Genomic DNA, 15,985 nt, shown 5'->3' with positions numbered 1-15,985 from the left:
ATAAATGTTAAAAAAATTAAAAAATTTTTACCAGTCATGTTTGAAAAGTATATAAGAGGAAAGTAATTTTAATAATATTCTAGAAAGTCGGCGCCGCGGCTCACTAGGCTAATCCTCCGCCTTGCGGCACCGGCACACCGGGTTCTAGTCCCGATCAGGGTGCTGGATTCTGTCCCGGTTGCCCCTCTTCCAGGCCAGCTCTCTGCTGTGGCCCGGGAGTGCAGTGGAGGATGGCCCAAGTGCTTGGGCCCTGCACCCCATGGGAGACCAGGGTAAGTACCTGGCTCCTGCCTTCGGATCAGCATGGTGCGCCGGCCGCAGCGCCGCGGCGGCCATTGGAGGGTGAACCAATGGCAAAAGGAAGACCTTTCTCTCTGTCTCTCTCTCTCACTGTCCACTCTGCCTGTCAAAAAATTAAAATAAATAAATAAATAAAATAAAGTTAAAAAATAAATAAATAAAAATAATAATATTCTAGAGTACTTCAAAAAGTTAATGGAACATGAAGTTAAAATACAGCTTTATGCAAAAGAATTTTGAAATCCATTCATAGTTGTTTTATAATACCCCTTTTTCCTTAATTTTTAAAGACCCTTGTATGCATGAGTTTCAAGAATTTTGCATGTGGCCAGCGCTGTGGCTCACTTGGCTAATCCTCTGCCTGCGGCGCCGGCACCCCGGGTTCTAGTCCTGGTTGGGGCGCCGGGTACTAGCCCGGTTGCTCCTCTTCCAGTCCAGCTCTCTGCTGTGGCCCGGGAGGGCAGTAGAGGATGGCCCAGGTGCTTGGGTCCCTGCACCCGCATGGGAGACCGGGAGGAAGTACCCGGCTCCTGGCTTTGGATCAGCACAGCGCTGGCCGTGGCGGCCATTAGGGGAGTGAACCAATGGAAGGAAGACCTTTCTCTGTCTCTCTCTGTCTATAACTCTACCTGTCAAAAATAAATAATTTTTGCATTGAAATAAACTTATCTTTTAAGTCTATTTTCCACAAACTTCTTTATGTACTCATATTTAATCCAATATATACAAGATAATATTTTAATATTTAATCATATGAAAATATAAATGATACTTTTTTAAAACACTAAGTCTTCAAAATCCAGTATGTATTTTATACTTACAGCACATCTCAATTTGGACTAGCCACAGGTGTAGAGCATTTATTCATATTTACTTATTCAACCTGGCAAGGTCTTATTCTGTGTCTAAAATACACAGACTGGAACAAAGCTCCATCTTTGGTCTCATGTGCGCACAGTGCAGCTAGGGAGTCAGTATAACAGAGTTGAAGATGTCAGACAGTGCGTTGGGAATCCAGGGGAGGCAGTAACCAGACGAGGAAGGCTCCTGAGAGGAAATGGACATTTGAACTGGGGCTTGAGGGCTGTGTAGGAGCCCCTTGGGTGCGAGAAGGGACTTGGGGAGTTCCAAGCAGAGAGAGCTACTAGTGCGCAGTTGTAGAGGAACAAAATGCACAGTGTCTGGGGAAATGCAGGTAGTGCTGTGTGGCTGGAAGGTGGAATATGGAATTGGGGGGAGAGCATGAGGAAAGCTGAGGGCTTGTAGACCAGCCTATGAACTAGAAATTATCCTGCTGGGGCCCTGCCATGGGCACAGCCGGTTAAGCCACTGCCGGCAACCCTGGCATCCCATATCAGAGTGGGTTCAAGTCATCTGCTCTGCTTCCAGCTGGTGCACCTGGGAAGTCGTCAGAAGATGGCCCACGTGATTGGGCCCCTCCTGCTCATGGAGGAGACCCAGATGGAGTTCCTGGCTCCTGGCTTCAGCCTGGCCAGTCCCAGCTGTTGCAGCCATCTGGGGAGTGAACCAGTGGATGGGAGATCTGTTTCCCTCTGTCTCCTCCTCCGCTCTTTTTCTGTAACTCTGCCTTTCAAATAAATACTTAAAAATTAAATAAGGGCGGGCGCCGCGGCTCACTAAGCTAATCCTCCGCCTTGCGGCGCCGGCACACCGGGTTCTAGTCCCGGTCGGGGCGCCGGATTCTGTCCCGGTTGCCCCTCTTCCAGGCCAGCTCTCTGCTGTGGCCCGGGAGTGCAGTGGAGGATGGCCCAAGTGCTTGGGCCCTGCACCCCATGAGAGACCAGGATAAGTACCTGGCTTCTGCCATCGGATCAGTGCGGTGTGCTGGCCGCAGCGCGCCGGCCGCGGCGGCCATTGGAGGGTGAACCAACGGCAAAGGAAGACCTTCCTCTCTGTCTCTCTCTCTCACTGTCCACTCTGCCTGTCAAAATAAATAAATAAATAAATAAAAAGTAATTTATCCTGTTCATTTGGATGTTAGTGTTGATAATTTTGTAAAGAACCTTTTAGAAATATTGTTGAGTTTTGTTAATTTTTTAAACAATTATTCAGGTTTTTAAAAATTTATTTTGAGAGGCAGCGATTCAAGGAGACAGATCACTCCTGTGTATCATTTCACTCCCCAAGTGCTTAGAACAGTTAGGGCTGAGCCAAGCCCAAGCCAGGAGCTAAGAACTCAATCCAGGTCTCCCATCTGAGTGATAGGAACCCAAGTACTTGAAGTATCACTTAGTGCCTCCTAGGGTACCACTAACAGGGAGCTGGAATCAAGGACAGAGCCAGGACTTGAACCTGGGTACTATGATGTGGGACATGGACATTCAACTGGCAACTTAACTTCTAGGCCAGACACCTGCCCTGAGAATTTTGAGCTGAGTCATATTATCGGATTTGTGTTTTAGACAAATTACTGGAAGTGTGAAGGGGTAGAAATTTGAGGCAGAGCTCTCTGCTACTGTGCCTGGGAAAGCAGTGGAAGGTGGCCCAAGAAGTTGGGCCTCTGCCACCCACATGAGAGACCTGGATAAAGCTCCTGGCTCCTGGCTTTGGCCTGGCCCAGCCCTGGTTCTTGCTGCCATTTGGGGAGTGAACCAGCAGATGAAAGATCTCTTGCTCTCTCTCTGTAACTCTACCTTTGAAATAAATAAAAAATAAATCTTTTTTTTTAAAAAAAGGAAATTAGAAGCAGGAAGACCTTTTTAAGGAGGGAAGGGGCTCTATGATGAATCCAGACTAGAGACTTTCAGAGAGGAGGGAGGGCAAAGATGGCCCAGAGAGAAGTCGGGCAGCATGGGGCCTGCAGACCTGAACAGGCCAGGCCTTGGGCGAAACTTGACTGAAACCTCCAGAGTCCACTGGGTAGTGGAGGGTTTGACAGCCTAAGATTTAGACAGATGGAGCCGAGTTCAAGTCTTAGGCCATATCACAGTATGGCCCTGGTTAAAACAGGTGAATTTCCTAACTCCATAGGGCTGTTGTGAGCATGGAATGCTTAATGCATTGAAGCCATTTTTCGTGGCAGCCAGCAGTCAGTACAAGTGTTGTCTGTTGAGTGTCGTGCACCACAGGCCTCTCACCTGCTATTAACAGGAATCAATAAACAATGTGACAATGGAATATTTATGCAAATGTGAAGGTAAATGTTCCTCAGTCAATCGTGACCCAGAAATCTTGCGCTTAGCAATATACCTGGGAGAACTGAAAACCTACACATACACCTATATACAGATGTTCACAGCATTTGCTCACATGTGTTAGCATGAACATTCATATTCATCACAGACAAAGTGAAGACAACTGGGCAAACCGTCTCTCTGCTTGAACAAACTTTGGTTAGGCTCCTCTGATTCCTCTTGCCAGCTAGGCCTTGACTCTTGGGCTTCCTTGTCTGTCTTTGTGGGACCCAGTTTTAGCAAGAATCCTGTTAAGTTGGTTTAGTCAGAATCTGCTGCCCTCAATATCTGACCAAAGTCCCCATTCTCCACTATCCCCTAGGTGATGTCTCATCACCTGGGGCTGCCCGTTTGGTCAAGTTTAGCCACGAGTTAAACGTTCTTTCCTAGGACTTGCCACGCACCAGCATCCCCTCCACTCCTGGCTGTAAATGCTTACTTTTTCTTGTGTTCAGAGCTGGACCTATTTCCAAACTGAGATCCCTTCCCTGTATTGCAATAGTCCTGAATAAAATCTGTCTTTAAGCTGCATCTCCTTGTTCAGCTCTAGTTGTCTTTGACCCAACCCAAATGTCCATCAGCAGCTGAATAGATAAACAAACTGTCATCTGTCCACACAATAGAATATTATTCAGCCATGAAAAGGGAAGAAGTACTGATTAATGCCACAACATGAGTGAACTTCATCAACATCATGCTGAGTGAAAGCCAGAAGACCACATATCATATGATTCCATTTACATAAAGTGTCCAGGATAAGGAATTCATAGAAATAGAGATATTAGTGGTATCTAGGGTTGGAGGAAATGGAGAGAAATGCTAATGGGTACAGGTTTTCTTTTTAGGGTGATGAAAATGTTCTAGAATTTTCATGATGGTTGCACATCTGAAAATATACTAAAAGTCACTGAATTGTATGTTTTTTTTTTTTTATGTATGTACTTATTTATTTACTTAAGTGGCAGAGAGACAAAGCTCATATCCCTTTGTTCACTCCTCAAATTCCTACAGTAGCCAAGACTTGGCCGGGCCCAAGCCAGGAGATGTGACCTCAGTCCAGGTCTCCCATTAGACAGGAACCTAATGACTTGAACCACACTTGCTGCCTCCCAGAGTACACGTGAGCAGGAAGGTAGAATCAGGAGAGGAACCAGGGCTTGAACCCAGGCCCTCTGATAGGGAATGAAGGTTCTTAACTGCTAAGCCAAACACCCACCCCAAATTGTACGTTTCAAATGGGTGCATGGTATGGCGTGTGAATTCTATCTTAATGCAGCTGTTATCAAAAAAAGGGAGTAGGAAGTGGGGCTATACCCAAAGCAATACCTAATGAAAGGAGGTAAGGCAGACATCTGCACGCAAGGACAGGGCGCTGTCACTCATGCTGCTTGCTCTGCGATCCTCGCTGGGTGTGTTGGAGATCAGGAGCCCAGGATGTCCCAGGAGGTGTCGCTTCCAGCCCGGCAGTGTGACTGCCTCTCCCATCGTTTTCTAGGGATTGTTTGCTTTGTACAGAGCCTGACTCCTTCTGTGTCACTGGCTTCCTCCCCCGGCGCCCAACGCTGCCTTCAGGCCTCACACCTGTTCTGCCAAGCCAGCTGCCACTTATTTTTAGTCCAGATTTTACCATGGTAGGCGCAGCACCTCTTCAGGGACAGGTGCCTTTGTGTGGCGGCCCTGCCGCCAGATCTCCCTCATGCACACGGGTGAACACCTGGTGGCCGGCAGCAGGGTCAGCCCGCCGTTCCCAGGACGTCTGCCCCCTAGGTTGTGCAGGAGCAGCCCAAAGCGGGGAGCATGGGAGCTCTTCCCGCCGCCGTCCTACAGCCGGAGCCATCTGCTGGCAACGCTGTGGCACAAGGAACCTGGTGAAGTTCCCTCCTTGCCTTTCCCTGCATGGCGAGCCCCAGAGATGATGTTGATCCCTCTAAGTTTGGTTCTTTTAGGCCAGAATTGAGAGTAGAACCTGAGTCTCAGTAGGGAAAGGGGCCCATGAGCAGCCAGCACCTCGTCTGGACAGGCCATGACCGGCTCCCAGCAACCCCTTCTGTGGCCCTTCCACTCATCGTCCTGCACTGCAAGTCACTGGCGTGGCTCCTGAGAGCAGGCTCTTTCTGCTTGTTTCTGTGCCCCTTCTGTTTGAGTGGAGCCAGCTGCAGTGTGTGGCATGTCCTTTCCGAAACGCAGAAGTGCAGGTGGGAGGATGCGGTTCTGCCGCTGGGGCAGAGACTGAGCCGTCTTGAGAAAGCGCCTTTGCCTTCGTTTCCGCATTACCTCCCTCCCCACCATCAGGATGGTGCTGCAGTAGCTTGAAAGCCTCAAGCAAAATCATGCACTCATTTTAGGAGACACAGCTGACGCCGCCGAGCACTCTGTTGGGTGCTGTGCCAAGCAGCATGCGCACACAGCTCCTCCATTCCACAGGGAATCTCTAAGCGCTTACCTCCGGCTCCTGAGCCTTCCCAAGGTTTGGGGAACGAGCTCGAGTGGCCCACCGACTCGTGATTCTAGACTGTGTTGCCCTGCAGGCATGGGAGCAGGTGAGAAAGGACGCTGTTGTGATGCTCAGGCAGTTCTTGGCAGAAACCTGCCATGACACCAGCACAGGACAAGGAAGGAGCCCACTGGGGTTGAGCCAGCAGCCTCTGGAGTCCACACTGCTGCATCACTGAATTGGTTGATTGCTGTGGATTCCAGGCCGGTGATGCAGGAAAGTGCCGCATCAGGAGCGCACGCTTCAAGGATGCTCACCAGCCCGGCACACCAGTGCACCTGTCCCCGGCATCTCTGGCCACACTCCCTCCCCGGCGTGCTCACCTGCGGTAACCACGACTTCTGCCGCCGAGGGTGCGTTTTCTCCATTATTGCACCACTTAGGCCCCGGATCCACACTGCGGATTATTGTGTTTTATCAGTGTCACTGTGAAAGTCACCCACGTCACCTTAGTGATTGGCCCCATGGTGTAATGGCCTCGACTCTGAAAGTCACCCATGTCATTGAATGCATTTTCATTGGTGTGTAAAAGTCCGTTGTGTGAATGTACCACAGTTGTCTGGCTGCTCATGGGTGTCTGGTAATCCAACTTGGGGGTTTGGGGCCATGGTGATCAGGACTTTCCCGTTGTGGTACACAGTTTGCTTGTATTTCTTCTGGATGCCCATCGAGGGGTGGAACGACTGGCTCACCAGATGGGCGTCTGTTCAGCTTTGTGGATCTTGCCAGGTTCTTTTCCAAAGTGGTTCTGCCAACTAGCACTGCACCGGAGGGTATGAGAGGCCTGTTGTTCATATGTTTTGCCAGTGCTTGGCACTGCCAGACCTTCACATTTAAGTGCTAAATGACTCTAGCCAGAAACTCCGAGTGATTCAGATGTTGACGTTTATTCTACAGTGTTCCCATCATTGACCGGCTCCACAGACTTCTCCACGTGGTGAGCATTACTGAGACCTCCTCTGTGGTAACTCTTGTTCTGATACTGCAAAGACAGAGAAGGAGGAGAAAGGTCTCGACCAGGGTGCCTGCAGGTCTCAGCTCAGAGGTCAGCTCCACAGAGGGGCCTCCCTGAGCACCTGCCGCCACAGCTGTTGTCTCCCTGCCCGCTTCGTTTTCTTCACAGTAGTTGGCATTCATCTGTTTGTTTACTTATCTGCTGTCTGCCTCTCCTTTGTAATGGCAGGCGTTTTCTCTCTCTGATTTTCTCTATCCCATAGAACTGTTGCTGGCATTTTGTCGACGTTCCATTTATGGTTGTGCAATGAATGAATGACTGTGTAATTGGTAGGGTGAGAGCTGAGATCCTAGATTCAGGCCCTGACCCTACCACTTATTCGCTATATGTGACTTTGGACAAACGACTTCAATTTTCTGATTCCCATCTCCTCATCTATGAAACAAAGGTGTTTGAACTAGTAGAAGAAAGAACCAGCAAACATGAAGCCAGATTGATGGGGACTGGGCTGCTCAAAGACCAGAGAGAAAACAGAATGAATTATAATGAACAGATGTGCAGAGAAGGGGGACACCGTTGCACGCACCAGCATCTGCATAATGAGAGAGTAGCATTGGGGAATGAGAAAGAGAGGAGGAACGAGAAAAATATTCACAGAATTAACAGCTGAAAAGTTTCTGAATTTATTTTTATAAATAACGACATTAATGTACACAGTCAAGAATCTCACTGAACTCTAAGAAAAGGACAAACTGGAAGAGATCTCAGCCAGATACATCATAGTTAAAAGACGAGACAGAGGGAGAGGAATCTCGGGAAGACCTGGAGAAAAAGGAATCTTATCTACAAGGGCTAATTTAATCATCAGAAGTAATTGCGAGCAGGGTCAGAGGGATGGTGCTTGTGTGGTCACTGTGTGGAAGGAAGACAAAGGGTGAAGTAGACGGCTAAGCCTCTGCCTGCAGTGCCGTCTAAGCCTCTGCCTGCAGTGCCGTCATCCCATTCGGGTGCTCAGCTTCCAGTAGCTCCCTGCTAATGCTCAGGGGGAAAGCAGCAGAGGATGACCCAAGTGCCTGGGCCCCTGCACCCATGTGGGAGACCTGGAGGAAACTCCAGGCTTCTGGCTTCAGCCTGGCCGACCCCTGGTCATTGTGTCCATTTGGGGAATGAACCAGCAGATGGAAGATCTCCTCTCTGTCTCCTTCTCTCTGTAACTGATTTTCTTTCTCTCTCTCTCTCTCTCTCTCTCTCTCTCTCTCTCTTTCCTTTCTCCTCCCTCCCTCCTTCCTTCCTTCCTTCCTTCCTTCCTTGGCAGAGTTAGTGAGAGAGAGAGAGAGACAGAGAGAAAGGTCTTCCTTCCGTTAGTTCACCCCCCAAATGGCTGCCATGGCCGGCACGCTGTGCCAATCGAAGCCAGGAGCCAGGTGCTTCCTCTTGGTCTCCCATGGGGTGCAGGGCCCAAGGACTTGGGCCATCCTCCACTGCACTCCCGGGCCACAGCAGAGAGCTAGCCTGGAAGAGGGGCAACCGGGACAGAATCTGGCACCCCAACCGGGACTAGAACCCGGGGTGCCGGCGCCGCAGGCGGAGGATTAGCCTAGTGAGCCACAGCATCGGCCTGTAACTGATTTTCAAATAAGCAAAAAATAAATAAAAAAAAAATAAGATGCAGTCCTCAGCAGTGGTAGGGTGGTGCGGTGTGCGCCTATACGTCCCCACGGCCGCCGTGCTGGAGCCCAGGAAGCTCGGACAGGGGACGCCCTGTCAGCTCCCAGAGATGTTAGATGTTGAAAATGTTCCCTGTGCATGAGATTCAGTAGTGCACAGCTCATCAGGACATTTTTTGGAAGTGGAGCAGCTGGGACATGAACTGGTGCCCGTATGGATGCCAGCACTGCAGGCAGCAGCTTTACCCGCTACGCCACAGCAACATTTTTTGTTAACTAGAAGAATCAGAAAATCATGTGATATTGGAGTAGGAGGTTTGAACTTGGTGACTTTAGGATGCTGGTTCCACTTCAGGTACCATTATGGAAAGCAATGAATCCAGGAAAGAATTGCCAGAGAAGGAATTAAAACTAAGATTTTAGGGGCCGATGCTGTGGCGCAGTGGGTTAAAGCCCTGGCCTGCAGCACCAGCATCCCATATGTGCACCGGTTCAAGTCCTCGCTACTCCACTTCCTATCCAGCTCCCTGCTAATATGCCTGGGGAAGCAGCAGAGCATGGCCCAAGCCCTTGGGCCCATGTACCCTCATGGAACACCTGGAAGAAGCTCCTGGCTCCTGGCTGTGGATCAGCTCAGCTCCAGCCATTGAAGCCATTTGGGGAGTGAAGTAGTGGATGGGAGACCTCTCTTTCTGTGTCTCTACTTCTCTCTGTAACTCTTTCAAATAAATAAAAATTAAAAAAAAAAGATTTTATATGAAAGTACCCACCTTGAAAGAAAACACACCAACAGCAATAGCAACAATTAAGGGATTTTAAGCATAGAAAACCAAAACACAGGGCCGGCGCCGCGGCTCACTAGGCTAATCCTCCGCCTGCAGCGCCGGCACACCGGGTTCTAGTCCCGGTCGGGGCGCCGGATTCTGTCCCGGTTGCCCCTCTTCCAGGCTAGCTCTCTGCTGTGGCCAGGGAGTGCAGTGGAGGATGGCCCAAGTGCTTGGGCCCTGCACCCCATGGGAGACCAGGAAAAGCACCTGGCTCCTGGCTTTAGATCAGCGTGGTGCGCCGGCCGCAGCGCGCTGGCCACGGCGGCCATTGGAGGGTGAACCAACGGCAAAGGAAGACCTTTCTCTCTGTCTCTCTCTCTCACTGTCCACTCTGCCTGTCAAAAAAAAAAAAGAAAGAAAGAAAAAAAAAAAAAGAAAACCAAAACACAGCTCCCTCAAGAGTTGGAATCAACCACAAAGAACATTTTATGTAAATAAGAAAGCTTTAAGCAGGTAAATAAAAAAAATAAAATGCATATGAGAGCACTCCCAGAAAGTTCATGGGGAATGTATATTATGCAAAAACTACATGGATTTCAAAATTTTCTTTCCACCAAAATCAGTTTATCTTTTAATTACATTTTCCATGAACCTTTGAAATGCCCTCATACAGCATAACTGCAGATGGTCTTCGAGTTCTTTTGTGTCTTTTATATTATTTAACCCACCTTCTGTGTATCAACAGAGACAAAAAGTCAAAATCATCCTTCCTCTATTCGCCAAACACACATACACCTGCCTTTGGTCCTCCCTGTGAGAAAGGTTACTTACACAATTCTTTCGTCTGTCACTACTTACTGGGCATCTATAATGTGCTCTCTACAAGCCAAATCCTAGTGAAAGGAAGACAGGGTTTACATCAGAAGCTCACAGAGTAGTGTGTGAGAAAGGCACTGGTCAGTAACAGCACAAGTCCCTGCCACGAGAGTGTGAAGGAAAGACCTGAGACGCACCGAGAACCCGGAGGAGGAGGCATTTACCCCAGCTTCTCTTGGAAAGTGGTGGAGCTGACTTCTGAAGGGTGAACAAGGGAAGGGAGAGTGTTGCAGCCAGGACAACTGCCCGTGCCAAGGGCTTGTGGGAGGAGAGAACAAGGCAAGAAAGGGGACTAAAAGAAAGTCAGCTGGAAAGGGATTAGTCCAGAGTAAGTAACCAACTCCTACAACTCAACAGCAGCCCAAAACCCAACTATGAGTAAGCAAAAGGCTCGAATAGACACTTCTCCAAAGAACAGGCACAAACATCTAGTACCCACACAAGGGCTGCTCACAAAGCTTCATAAATCACAAGGGGAAATGGAACCAGAATTACAGTGAGAATCATTTCACATCGTCAGGACGGCATTTACCAAAGAAAATAACAAGTACTGGTGAGGATGCAGAAAATTGGAACTCTTGTGTTTGCTGGTGGGAGTGTGCAATGGAGCAGCCAACATGGAAAACAATGCGGCAGTTCCTCAGAAAACTAAACCCGAGATTATTGTATGATACAACAGTTTTGTTTGGAAGCAGGGATTCAAACAGATATTTGTACAGCTGTGTTCATAGGAACATCAGGTGGCTTGCTATTTGATCTAGAAGCCATGGGACGTCATGATGAATTTTATTTATTTATTTATTTACTTGAAAGGCAGAATTACAAAGAGAGAGAGGCAGAGACAGAGGTCTTCCATCCACTGGTTCACTTCCCACGTGGCCACAATGGCCAGAGTTGGGCCAGACTGAAGTGAGGAACCAGGAGCTTCTTCCAGGTCTCCCACATGGGTGCAGCGACCCAAGCACTTGGGCTATCCTCTGCTGCTTTCCCAGGCACATTAGCCGGGAGCTGGATTGGAAGTGGAGCAGCTGGAACTTGAACCACTCCCACATGGGGTGCTGACACAATACAGTGCCAGCCCCTGTGAAGGTTCAAGCAGGGGCGATGTTATGGTTTGAACAGGAGTTGGCCCCCAACCTTATGCAGATACTTAAATCCTGAGGTTTTACATTAATGGATAATGGATTCATGGTTGATAGACTGAGTGGAGGCCTCATCCAGTTGTGGTGTGAAGGTGGGGTCTTTGGGAAATGATTGGATTGCAGTAGGTTGCTGGGGCTCAGCCCCATGATCGAATCATGGCTGTGTAAACAGAGCCACGGGAATGCGCCTGCTTTCTGTCTCTCTGCTTCCTGGCTGGTGTTATGAGGGCTCCTCTGAAGTCCTCCCAGGTCACCAGATGCCTGAACCAGCAGGGCTGTCCAGTCCTGCACTGTGAACCCAGAACCGTAGCCCAAATAAACCTTTTCTAAGCTGTTTCGATGTAGTTACGAAAGCCTGACTTGATGCAGGTGGCACGGAGATTTCTGTTTGAAGGAGCACTGCTTCTGAACAGAGAATGGGTCTAGGAAGGCTGGGGTAGATACGCGGAGACGCCGAGGAGGCCAGCGCAGAGGTGTGACGTGGACCGCAGCACTGGTGATGGCAGGGAGGGCAGTGGAGGGGACTGGGAGGTCGAAAACAGACAGGTGTCGTACGATTGGCTGTGGAGAGGCGAGTGTAGAATCCTAGGCACCTCCCAGGAGTGTGTGGACAGCTCCGGTTTGAGGCCTTGTCAAGGGACTTGGATAAGTAGAAAATTTGATCTTTCCAGGAAGTTTAGGCACCCGCAGCCCCATCCTGTCACCTGCACACACGCTCCTGTGTGGGTGTGAGCACGACTCTGGCTGTCATAACCTCTGCCAGACCGCAGCCCCTTCCCCGAGCTCCCTCTGTTTTCTAGACACAGCGAGGAACCAGCCTCACCGGTGGTGCTGGGGGTCAGCCAGGATCGTGGTTTCAGGCAACAGAAACTGCGCTGGTTTCCCAGCAGAAAAGGAGTTGATTGGAAGGTCACAGTTGCTCACAGAATTGTTTCCTGGCTGGAGAGCCTGGCCCAGGTGGGAGCCAGGAAGGTGGGCTTGGGCAAGATGCCACCCCGGGGTAGCATGCCTGGCGGCTTAGATGCCACTGCTCGGTGACCTGGCTGCGTACACTGGGTTCCTGATGACCTTGTGGTCATCCTGAAAACCCTCTTCACTGTCTCTTTGCCCTTTGAGTTTGTCAGCTTAGGGCTGTTAGCCACGTTTTACAAAGCCAAGGCTCAAGGGTCTTGCCTGAGATGACCAGTGGCTGAGTGCACTGATCCCTAGACTGAGGTTTGGCCATGGTGCCCACAGCTGCTTTTTTTTTTTTTTTTTTAATAGATGTATTTATTTATTTGAAAGGCAGAGTTAGAGATAGAGATAGAGATAGAGATAGAGAGAGTCAGAGAGAGAGAGAGAGAAATCAATCTTCCCATCCACTGGTTCAGTCCCCAAATGGCCACAGTGGCTGAAGCTAGACCAATGTGAAGCCAGGATCCAGGAGCTTCTTCCTGATCTCCCACCCAGGTGCAGGGGCCCAAGCACTTGGGCCATCTTCCACTGCTTTCCCAGGCAACAGCAGAGAGCTGGATCGGAAGTGGAGCAGCTGGATCTTGAGCTGGGTGCCCACGGATTCTAGCAGATTAGTCTGGGGCCAGTTTGAAGCTGTTTTGTTTTTAAATTTATTTATTTGAAAGGCAGAGTTAGAAGGAGAGAGAGAGAGAGAGAGAGAGAGAGATCTTCTGTCCACTGGTTCTCTCCCTAGATGGCCACACTAGACAGGACAGGCCAAAGGCAAGAGTTGGGAACTCCATCTGGGTTTCCCATATGTTTGGGCCATCTTCTGCTGCTTTCTCAGGTGCATCAGCAGGGAGCTGGATGAGAAGTGGAGCAGCTGGGACTTGAACTAGTGCTCGTATGGGATGCCAGTGTCACAGGAAGTGGTGGTTTAGCCTGCTGTGCCACAATGCCAGCCCCTTAAGATGTTTAAGAAAGAATTGGAGGGAGACCTGGAAGAAGCTCCTGGCTCCTGGCTTCCTAATTTGGCCCAGTTCTGGCTTTTGTGGCCATTTGGGGAGTGAACCAGCAGATAGAAGATCTCTCTCCGTGTGTCTCTTCCTCTCTCTGTCTTTAACTCTGCCTCTCAAATAAATAAATAAATCTTAAAAGAGAGAGAGAGAGAGAGAGAGAGAGAGAGAGAGAGAGAGAGAGAGAAATTGGTCCTGCACTTGGGAAACAGACGCAGCAGTTTCCATGTTGACTTTTCACACCTAGCCAGGAACGACCCTGTAGAATCCAATTGAACCTTTTGCCTCTGTGTGGGGGCAGGTAGCCTGCAGTGCTGTGGGATCTCCTGGTTATCCTCAGCTATTTACCTGGCATGAGAAATGGCTTGTCTAGGCAAAACAGGTGAACAGTGTTTGACATCAGTTTATTTGGGAGGAAGAGGAAAACGCTAATAACTGCTTCCAACCCTGTTAATTGGCTTCTGGCTCCAGCCAGCCGTCCAGAGGATGGTGATGAGTTTGACCTGGAGTTGTCTGATGTCGGGGATAGAACTGAGCAGTGCAAACACTGCTGCCGCCTGGCGCCCTCAGCCCAAGAGTGTCCTGGGGCCTGCATTTCTCGGGAAGCCAGGAGCACCCTTGCAATGCCACAGAGGCCTCTTCTGCAGGAACAGCCGAGACGTCTTTTCCTTTTTGCCAGAAGTTCTACTTCCAGGCCTGAACAGTGGTTTTTGTAATCGATCTTTTCGAGTCTAACAAACTGGCTGGATTTGGGGTTTCGTTCTGCTTTGCATTTGTATCATAAGTGGGCATCAGATCACACGTGACATGTGGTCCTTTCCCATTCTGTAATGGAGAGTGAAGGAATGCTTGTACGTGAGTAAATACACATTGGTGGTGTATGAGATCAGTTCAGCTAAGATTCTTTTTCTCCCGTCACACGTGAGCAAGCTGAAGCTCCAGCGCACGTGTTGAGCACACAGGCAGTATCAGACCTGAACCAAGGGTTTGGACATAGGTTTCAGCTTGGAGACAGGGAGAACCAGAGCACCCCTAGGGCCGCCTCCTTTAGGCAGAGGCCATCACTTGCATCGTCCATGGTTTACCAGCCCTGCTTCATTCTCTCTCCTTTGCCAGTAGCTCACTGCACTGTGGGCACACTGGCCTTCTGTCTGCTTCTGACCACACCAAGCTCATCCCGCCTCAGGGCCTTTGCACCACCATACCCTGTGGCTGGAGTGCTCTTCCCATGGCTCTTCAGTCACTGGTTCATTCAGGTCTTGCTCCACCTCATGGCAGTGTCAGACACCTTCCCTGACAGCTTTGTGGGTTGTCTGTTGCCATGTAACAAATCACCCCAAAACACAGCAGCTGAAAACAACAGGAAGTTATCAGCTGGTGTGGTTTCTGAGGGCCAGCAACTCCCAAGTAGCTTAGCTGGGTGGTTCTGGCTCCGGTTTCCCAAGTGTGGGGTCAGGGTCGCAGCAGGACTGCAGTTGTCTCAAAGCGTGACCACATGTGGACCCACGTCCACGGGCCCCTCCCTGGCTGTTGCCATCTGTACCACATGGAACTGTCCCTAAGTCTGCCCAAGTGTCATCAAGACCAGGCAGCTGGCTGTCCCCAAAGCAGGTGATACAAAAGAGCAAGAAAGCAACCAGAAAGGAGCCACCGTGTTTTTCAGAACTTGGCCTCAGAAAGGGCGTCCTGTCACTTGCACCGAATTCATTGGGCCCTTCAGGCCGGCCTGATACCATGGGGAAGAAGACCACACAGTGCGAGTCCAGGAGCTTCGATGCTGGCTACCACCCCATCCTACCTGAATCAGTGCCCCTCACCCCTCTGATTCTGTCCTGTTTTGTTACATATATAACCTCTATCACTACCTGAAGTTGTTTTATTTCTTTTTTTCAAATTATCTATTATTTTGAAAGAGTTACAGAGAGAGAGGTAGAGGCAGAGAGAGAGAGAGAATTTCTTCCATTCTCTAGTGAACGCTCCAGATGGCCACAACAACCGGAACTGGGCCAGGCTGAAGCCAGGAGCCAGGAGCCTCTTCCAGGATAGCAGGGCCCAGCACTTGGGCCATCCTCCACTGCTTTTCCCAGACCATTAGCCAGGAACTGGATTGAAAGTGGAGCAGCTGCAACACAAACTGGCTCCCGTATGGGATGCCGGCGTTACAGGCAGCAGCCTTACTTGCTATGCCATGGTGCCGGTCCCCAAATTATTTTATTTCTTTGTTAGAAAATAATTATCTGGGCCAGCGCCATGGCTCACTTGGCTAATCCTCTGCTGATGGCGCCGGCACCCAGGGTTCTAGTCCCAGTTGGGGTGCCGGATTCTGTCCCGGTTGCTCCTCTTCCAGTCCAGCTCTCTGCTGTGACCTGGGAAGGCAGTGGAGGATGGCCCAAGTGCTTGGGCCCTGCACCCACATGGGAGACCAGGAGGAAGCACCTGGCTCCTGGCTTCGGATCGGTGCAGCACCGGCCGCAGTGGCCATTTGGGGGGTGAACCAACGGAAGGAAGACCTTTCTCTGTCTCTCTCTCTCTCACTATTTAACTCTGCCTGTCAAAAAAGAAAATAATTATCTGTCTCTTCCACTAGGTTAGAGACTTCCATCAGACTTGCTCTCTCTGGTCTCCTCTACTATTTTTGGAG

The 15,985-nt window shown here is 49.8% G+C and overlaps 1 protein-coding gene across 4 annotated transcripts in view; it reads left to right on the top strand.

Annotated features, from left to right (window-relative positions):
• C19H16orf96 (chromosome 19 C16orf96 homolog) overlaps positions 1-15,985 on the top strand; it is a 72,414-nt gene that overhangs the window by 1,991 nt on the left and 54,438 nt on the right. The gene's annotated exons all lie outside the window — the stretch shown is intronic.

The sequence above is a fragment of the Oryctolagus cuniculus genome, chromosome 19 (genome assembly GCF_051225735.1).
Source record: "Oryctolagus cuniculus isolate XC-2025 breed Fujian yellow rabbit chromosome 19, ASM5122573v1, whole genome shotgun sequence".
Classification (NCBI taxonomy): Eukaryota; Metazoa; Chordata; class Mammalia; order Lagomorpha; family Leporidae; genus Oryctolagus; species Oryctolagus cuniculus.
This window is presented reverse-complemented; position numbering and strand designations above follow the sequence as displayed.